At 32.7% G+C, this 9,572-nt stretch overlaps 1 protein-coding gene across 1 annotated transcript in view; it reads right to left on the bottom strand.

Moving 5' to 3' along the window:
• LOC106458323 overlaps positions 1 to 847 on the bottom strand; it is an 11,273-nt gene extending 10,426 nt beyond the window's left edge. The window contains exon 1 of the mRNA XM_013917831.2: positions 725 to 847. The gene's annotated coding sequence lies outside the window, so the exon portion shown is untranslated. The remainder of the gene's footprint in view (positions 1 to 724) is intronic.
• Between the last annotated feature and the right edge of the window lie 8,725 nt (positions 848 to 9,572).

Below are 9,572 nucleotides of genomic sequence, written 5' to 3'. Positions count from 1 at the left end.
AAGCAATCCTGAAAAATATTTGGGGGTGCTTAACTTTTTTCCAGGTGTATAGTTTTAGCACTTTCTTATCTGATAGTATGAATGAGAAAAGTTAGACGAGTTTGTTAAACATGTTAACAATGAATGTTCATCGATTCAGCTTGGAGTTGGACATATTCTAACAAAAAGTTACATAAGACCTTCAAATAATAGTTTAGTCGTTGAGTTAGTCGTTCGTTTTACAAATGTATTCCCCGATGGGACAACGGTAAATTAAAGTACTTACAAGCTAATATTCGTAGTTCAATTCGTCTTGGTAGACATAGTGTTGATATCCCATTGTGTAGCTTTACGTTAATACAATAACAATTTACGTATATGGCAAACAAAGTTTACTTAGCTTTACGTAATTCACTAAACAAAAGTATTAGTACTAACCAGTACTGACGTCAACAATGTTTTTCTGCCCGAGGACATCTGTACAAATCGTAAACATGAAAGATACCTAAAAAACTTTATTTGTAATTATTTTTCATATTATAATCTATTCAAAATTTAAATAAAATATCTGAGTAGTAACCTACTCTGTTGAATAAACGCATAAAATTATGCTACTTAAATTAGAAATGGATTAATCAACTGATCTAATTTTGCTAATCTAGAATTCTTAAAATCTCCGTTTAAAAAGGAAATTTAATGTGTAATAGTACTAATCTTCTATTTACAACGTAGAACTCCAACTCACCGTGTTAATAAAACGTTCTTACAGCTTCAGCAAATAAAAATAATGTTAACCAACGTTAATGTTTTTCTTCTCGCGCTTGTCACAAGACCTGCCTGAAAAATGACGAGCAAGGATCAACTACTATTTATTTGATAAAAAAACAACAAAAAACACCTACACCAGTGCTATTGATACAGATTTGCTAATAATATACAGCAACGATTACACCCATACTCCTTTGTTATCTAAAACTAACCTTTGAACAGGTTAGCTAACAAAGTTTAGATAATATAAGGTTTAGCTATAAACAATAGGTCATGGCAGTTAATAATCAATGAGGTCATTAGGCATTTTCATATATAATTAGAACATTTATCTGAAAAATTTAGTGTGTGTGTGTGTTTTTTTTGTTTGTTTGTTTTTTTCATGACATTTTACATTCGCTGATCATATTATAAAACTAACTTAGAAGTCATAATGTCATTAAATGGGAAAAACTGGTAAGCCCTCTTTCTAGATGTCGCTGTCAGATACGCCCCACAGTGGCAGAGCGGTATGTCTGCGGACTTACAACGCTAGAATCCGGGTTTCGATACACGTGGTGGGCAGATAGCCCATTGTGTAACTTTGTGTTTAATTACAAACAAACTGTCAGATACATGGAATATGTTTTATCAAAGCAATTTAGGTGTTAAAACAAACTTTTAGCCTTCAAACGAAGTGTTTTAAAGATTAATTTGAAATAATATGGAAAACTATGATTTGTTTTGTCCTGTTCATCAAATACCGGACATTTTTTGGTTTAATTCACACACATACTTAAATTATCAGGGTCTCAAGATTAGAAAAAATAAATGTAAAAGCTATGGGATCGAGAACTGCTGTTACTTTGGAATTTTATTTTATTTTTTGGATTACTTGTCTAATATCTAACCCTCCGAAGTTTCACACAAAGTGTAATCACATTTTAACACTGCAAGATTACATGATCTTAAGAAACTTCAGTTGTAGTATAGCTACTCATATAACCCACCTTAAATAGACCTACTTTTTAGCTTCATAACGAAGAACAGCATAATTATAGATTTAAACGAACAGCGATTCCGTTTCCGTCAAAAGTCCATTCAGGTTTTAGTAAACATTTCCCGGTAACTCTTCAAGGACATCACTCAACGAGCATTTGTCTCTTACGTGAAAGTTCCAGAGTTCTCAACGAAACGCAACATTTGGAAAATAGTTTCAGATTGCGATTCAGTGTATAAAAATGTACCGGTTAAGTATCATTTCGGATTTTTCTTTGGGTGAGGGGGGCGACAGTTGCCGAGATATCCGTATAAATACAATAATTTACTTCAGATATTAATAATTCTTCCAGGAAAATACTTCTACCCAAAATCATACCTCAAGTTCCTTTTGCTCTGAAACTGAAAATGAGTCTGCGCCATAACATCATCCAGATTCTCGTAACTGAAGCTAAAAACTAAAGCATCAGCCAAGATTATTGTAGCTGAAACTGAAAACAATTTTACATTCAGAGCATCAGCCAGGCCCCCCAAGGCACAGTAGTATGTCTGCGGTCTTACAACGCTAAAAACCGGGATTAGATACCCGTGATAGACAGAGCACAGATAGCTCATTGTGTAGCTTTGTGCTTAATTACAAACAAACAAAGAAGCATTAGCCAGATCTTCCTAAGTAAAACTATAAACATAAACTTCAGATTCAACTAGTTATGTATCAACTGAAAACAAGGTTGCACTTAAACATCAGCCAGATTCTCATAAGTAAAGCTCAAAAAGAAGCTTGTCCATACACTAACGTTTTTTGTAGTCATAATGTTACTAATCTAAAATTCTTAAAGTCTCCGTTTAAAAAGGAAAACTAATGTATAATAATACTAATTCAATGAAAACCAGAAACTGGGAAGGCAGAGATTCTAATGGTGAGATTAATTTTATTTTGCTTAATAAATAGTTGTGATTAATTTTGTTATGCTTTATAGAACTGTCATCTTGAGAGAAAATATTAGCACAACACACAATTCAAGTAATACATTTAAAACATTAAGGAACTATTTTAGTAAAGATAAAACAAGCAATTTCAAATATAACTACTGAGGCATGAAATATTACAAAAATCCATATGAGCTAGTGTGATGGATTTATTATAATATATTTATTTAATATCAACGTTTCTTTAGATTACATTTATATTTAGAAACACACATAGCTTATAATGTTAGATATGTATTGCGAAACTCCGGCCTATTCTCCGAAGTTGTAGAAGATTCTCCAGAGTAAGAATCAACAAATATGTGTGTATGCAAACGCTTAAATGTAGTGTCAATATTGTATCGTAAAACTGAAAATTCGAGAAAGCCTCCACACTTCTATAAATATAACCAACGCGACGCGCCAAGAAAGGAATATATATTATTAGTTTGTTATAGTGAATGTGCTATAAACTTCGGAAGCTATAACTGTGATTGTTATAGCATTTATCAATCGGAAAACTTCAGATATTTGACCAGGAGCATTTACAAAGTTCGAACATTACAAGTCATTTAACTTCAGAGAATTCTCATCGGACATTAGTATTTTTACGAAAACATTACATAACGCCACGGTGAAAACCTCGGCGTGTGTAGCTGGTAAATAACGAAGGACAAAGCTAGCTAGCTCCTGTGAAGTGAATTATACCTACGTCAACTCACTCGTAATCAACTCGTTCATCGTGAGCCCTTGATAAGATGTCAAAGAAGTTCCAGATTAGAAAGAAGACTTTAAGAAGCTTGTAAGTTTGTGAAACTTTTGTTTATAAATCACTGTTTGTAATAACTGTTATTGTAAATTGTATTGTTGTATGTATATTGAAACGTATTTGTGTTAAAAAAGAAAACTCTGTTATCAATCTTGTTGGCAAATATCATAAACTGATTATATATATCGGCTTTTACTTAACTACTAAATCCATAGTACAATTTAACTACTAAATTTAAATTTATTAGTTAACTCAATTTCAGGCTATTTGAAATTCTAATACGTAACATAATACTAGTTTCATATCAATTTATCCATATCGTCAAACCATATTTGATTAGCTCGTGGCAGTTTTAACTTGAAGACTCAGCTCAACTTGGATAATAAATAGTAATTGATTTTATTAAATCATATGCCAATTTAGTTTATTGTTTGTTTGTAATTAAGCACAAAGTTACACAATGGGCTATCTGTGCTCTGCCCACCACAGGTATCGAAAACCCGGATTCTAGCGTTGTAAGTCCGTAGACATACCGCTGTGCTACATGGGAACAATTTAGTTTATAAAGCTACCATACAGCAGAATGTCCCCCACCATCAGAGCAACAGATATTAATGTGTTGCACAAAAGTGGTTTAGTTGACATGTAAAACAATGCTGTAACATGAAACTTTTAGCAAACTGCATCTTAGCATCACAATCTTGTAGCTGAAAATAAAGCCCCCCAGCGGCACGTCTGCGGACTTACAACGCTAGAATCCGGGTTTCGATACCCGTAGTGGGCAGAGCACAGATATCCCATTTTGTTGCTTTGTGCTTAACTTTCAACAAACAAACAAACTGAAAATAAAATAATGTATAAATGAAATTAACATTGACCTACATATCTGCTGTGTCCACCGAGGAGAATCGAACATTTGATTTTAGCGTTGTAAGACCGAAGACTTACCGCTATCCTACCGGGGGACCACTATTACAGCTTTATTAGTTTATTTTATTTATTTCTGGTAGAGCTACTTCGACTATCTTCCGCCGTTCCTAATTTTCATCTGCCGACCAAAGAGAGAAGGCAGCAAGCTGGTAGTAGCCACCGCCTTGGCTACTCTTTAACAACTAGTAGTGCGATTGACCGTCATGTTATATTGCCTCCTTGGCTCAAAGAACAAACGTGTTTGCTATTGGGTTTCGATCCCGCGATGTGCGAGTGTAGCGCCCTAATCATGAGGCCTGAAATGACTTAAGTTGTGTGGAAGTGATTCAAGTGAGATAAGTTGGAAACAGAGTTTCTGTTGTCGAAGAGGCTCTAATGAAAATATTATATGATTTATTGTTAGATTGTTTCACTCTATCAATGAAATATATATGTGGCGTGGTTTGTTTTTCTTTATGAACTATAAAGTACAAGGTAGTATTTTTTTAAATAATTTACCTCGTGGTAGAAGATAAAGTATGATACAAATTGCAAAGTTTTGTGATTTTCCCGGTTTTATCAGATACCAGATACTTTAAATTATGAAACTGAAAACGAGAATGCACATAAACGCACATAAAATAGACAAATATATTTTATGAAACATTTAGACTATGTCATTTCAAATTACGGCACATTCACTTCAATATATTTTGATATGTACTGTTAATGATAGTGATAGCATAATGGGTAGATAGTAATACGGTGAATCAGCTTATGTACAGCCGGTACCCCAGTGGCTCAGCGGTAAGTCTGTAGGTTTTAATACTTTATGGTCGGCACAGCACAAATAGCCGATTATGTAACTTTGTGTTGAATAACAACAACAAAACATGCAATCTGTACAATTGCATATACGAAAGTTGCCTAATACTCGTTTTTCATACTGGTGGTACTGTCATCGTTTAGGAGGTTACTCACCGTTACTGTTACAATAATAGAAACTCAGTGAAGTGTTTATCAGTTTGGTGTATGCGTTGTTTGTTTGTTTGAACTTAAGCACAAAGCTACAAAATAGGTTATCTGTGCTCTGCCCACCACTGGTATCGAAACTCGTTTTTCAGCGTTGTAAGTCCGCAAATATAGCGCTGTGCTACTGTGGGGCCACCATCTACTGTAGAATAACTGATATTAAACATAATCTAATTTTTTGTAAGTCTTTTGGTCTTGAACTTTGTCATACTCACTACATAAATACGCAAAATTTTCTATAATATTTGGGCACTTCTGAGTTTGCTTTCATCAAATGATTATTTTATTTTTGTTATAATTAGACGTTTATTGAACATTACTTAATATCCTTACTGCAAATACTATATAAAACCACAAGTCGTAATACCCTGTATGAAACTTTTACAAATTTGTCATTTGAATTGTTTAAAGTATCATGACAATTGTTTTAGCACAGTTCTTAATATTTAACACACCCTACGATACTGCAAACTGATGCTTATTCGTCTGCCTTTCTTGATGCATCTAATGGATTCTTTAGTAGCTTCGTGTACTAGTGATTTATCATATAGAAATTTATATCAGGTGTGTCACTTTGACATATCCTCACAAATATAATCTTGGAAGTAGGCTTTCTAATTTATCTATTGAAGAACAGGACTTTTATGTATCTTAAGAAAAATATTGATTTCTTCATAATGGATTTGAATAAGTATAGAATAATCATTATTTTCATATTACTTTTTTTTCAAGTTTGCTTGTTTTTTCTATACAAAATGGTATGTAGAGCTGTCTGGTAGGTGGTGTTCTTTTAGACTTAAAGAACGCACGCCAGTAAAAAATACATAGTAGAAAATAGAGCTGAGGAGCAGCAGTAATAAACTATTTGAAATTAACTAAAGTGACTTCTAATCTGTAGCCGATTGTGATAGTGTTCCACTTCTCAAGATTAATATTATATTTCAATACTTATTCAAAAGCAGTTTCAAGTCATTTCAAGATAATTTCACGTTGATAAGTCCAACCTGGTGTTGTAGGTATAGATATATTTTGTGTTTTTTAATGTTTTAACTATTTATTACAAAAATATGCCAGTGTTATATCTTTTAAGTGTCTGTATTTGTCATTCTTTATAAATCAAATTCATAATCGTATTATTTAAAGATTTAATAGGTGTTCTTTGCTATCGATAATCTAACACACTTCAATATGCATTAAATACCGTTACCTTCAAGTAGAAATCAAATTGCATTACAAATTACAAACTGGTATACGAAACAAGTTAGAATAAATATATATATATATATAAAGAGAAGACCAAAAGAATATAAAAATCACAATGCATGTTGTTTCTTTTGCTAAGAAGGGTATTGTTGCAATGCTACCTCATCTTTTATTAAACCAGCAGCGTTACTGGACGCGATACCGTACTTACATTATAACATTGATGTATGAAATATACTACAAACAAAATGCAATATTGTACTTTATAATGTACCAAAAGAAAAAATAATCCACTTCCAGGTATCGAACCACCTGGAGAAAAAAAAAGTAGAATAAAATACATTTGCTAACTTGACTTTAATCTCATTGAACAGTGAGTATTATAATTTAAGCCTTACTCTTTTTCACGCATTCTATTTTATGGCAGACGTCATAAATTTATTTTATAGGCTAGGCCGACTGTTTGATTTTTCACACACGACATTCTAACTCTGCATAAATTTGTGTGTGTGTGCACGCGTGAGGAAAAATGTGATGTATTAGTAGATGCACAGTTAATGATCTATAAGTAAATAGGCCTATAATGCTATATACTAAATTAAATGTTAGCTCAAACTTACCAAAAAATGTCAAGTCTGCGTAGAATTTATTCGTGTAATGTATGTATTAACGATAAAATTTCCGGTTTGACTAGCAGACGATAGACGCATATATCAACGAAAAACTGTCGTTTTGCGCACCTTCACGTGAGGGAAGTGTGACCTGCGCAATGAACAGGGTGGACAAACAAGCAAGCGAGCAAACAAACAGAGAGATTTTGAGTTTTGTGTACAGATTCTATTTCTGTGCATATAACTCGATTTAGCATAATAATGTTAGAAAATAAACATACTGCTATATTTGTGAAGGTTAAAATGACATGACATTGATGTTACCACGACGTTAGAGCACTATACCATGTGGTACACTAAAAATATAGTGTTATTCTTTATATTGATTTTGTCATTCGAATGACGAAAGAGGTTTTCCTTCTGAATGATATTTACGCTACACCCACTTTTTTGTAATTGATATTTAAGAAAACAATAACGTTATGGTGCTCAAATAACTGCAAAACTGGGTAGCATTATTATTTATTAGTCTGTTACTTTACCTTCTTGTATCTCGGTTTTTCTTCTAGATATTCTCGAACATTAAATTACAATGTTGATTTATTATTATTATTAAAGATATGACGCCTGTTATATTAGTTCGTTTCCTTTAAATTTTTTACACTGTATTTTCGTATGCCTATGCTTGTGCACAGCAACTTCAAAATAAAATTCATTATTTATATATGTATTTTGCTCATTAACTTCATACATCCTTATGGACTGCAAGATATTATAGATTTTTATTTTAAACTTTTGACACGTTAAAATTTCCTAGTACTAACGACAGGTCTATAAAATCAAATACAAATTATATTTATGACGCAAAACGTCGCTACGAAAAACAGAAGAATTTGTGATTTTAATAACGCAATGAGAAGTTTTCAAATTATTGTTCTGATTATTTTATTTGCGAGCTTCTTGAAAAATAAAGGAAACGAAAAAGGTTTCTACTGGCATGATGCAAGAGGAAGACATACATTTTGAACTGGGTAATGCATGTACGAAAATTTCAAAACGTATTCACAGATAATTGAGTTACATAATGATAGGGAACCGTAACACATTTATAATGGTGGATCGACAAATAAATAATGGATGGTGTAACACATGTAGAATTTAGTGCTGACAGACACCTAATGGTGCAGAACAGGTTTAGAATTGAGGATTACTAAACATATACTATTATAAGACATGTTTGCAATAACGAACTGTTTGTGCGTGTTATTAAGAAGAAGGCTACAGAATGGGCTTTTTGTTCTGTGATCACCACGCGTATCGAAACCTGGATTTTAAGGTTATAAACCTACATACTTTCCGCTGAGCTCCTGCGAGGGGGAGAATAACACAGAACTGAGAGGCAATACTTAAACAAGAAAGCTTAAAATTATAGAATAGTGAAGAACGTGTGTTGGCTAATAATCCAAGTTCAACTACTGGTTTGAATGAAAACTCTAAAGTGAAACACATTATTTTACTATGGATCATGCTTGATTGAGATCAGAGGAGAAATAAAAATAAACTAGACAATTGTAAAACCTCACAAGAAAAATGTTAGTAATATGTCAACCACACTATATCTGTCATATACACCATCGAAGTTTTGTAAGCATTATCCGATAATGTTTTTCTCTGTTTTTTGTGTTGAATAAAAAATATACTATATATATATGTGTGTGTGTGTTTATTTTATTAATAAATATTAACCAACATCAAATGTTACGTAGTTTAATATGTAGAGGGAACTTAATATATATATATATATATAAAGCTTTGAGGTGAAACAACCGCAAGAAGATCTGTCATTCTGACGTGGGTCTTACTTTGGAAACTAAAGTATTCTTTTAAATACGAAACAGGTATTTATACTTTTATGGATATGTGTTTTCATTTGTTTGTTTTAAATTAATAATAATAAAAAGTCTCAAAAATGTAAATATTTTTTTTAAAATAATTTTATAAATATATAAGTCGCGTAGTTAAAAACAGCCAACTCATAGCTTCTTTGAATACTATTTCAAGTCTACGTTAGATGGCAGCACCATGAACAGATCTCTGATCGTTTTGTGCTGCCATATTTGTAAAAGTTGAAGAGATGCTTTTTTTGTTTCGTTTTGTTTGACGTTAAGCACAAAGCTACACAATGGGCTATCTGGGGCTCTGCCCACCACGGGTATCGAAACCCGGATTCTAGTGTTGTAAGCCCGCAGACATTCCGCTGTGCCACTGGAGGCCTGAAGAGATTCACTATTTGTACTTATAATAGACGTACTAATATTTCTGGGGTGTGGCCTGGTCTTAGCTTGTGCATCTCC

Source organism: Limulus polyphemus, unplaced genomic scaffold (assembly GCF_000517525.1).
Source record: "Limulus polyphemus unplaced genomic scaffold, Limulus_polyphemus-2.1.2 Scaffold445, whole genome shotgun sequence".
Lineage (NCBI taxonomy): Eukaryota > Metazoa > Arthropoda > Merostomata > Xiphosura > Limulidae > Limulus > Limulus polyphemus.
The sequence above is the reverse complement of the archived record's forward strand: the minus strand, read 5'-3'. Positions and strand labels throughout refer to the sequence as shown.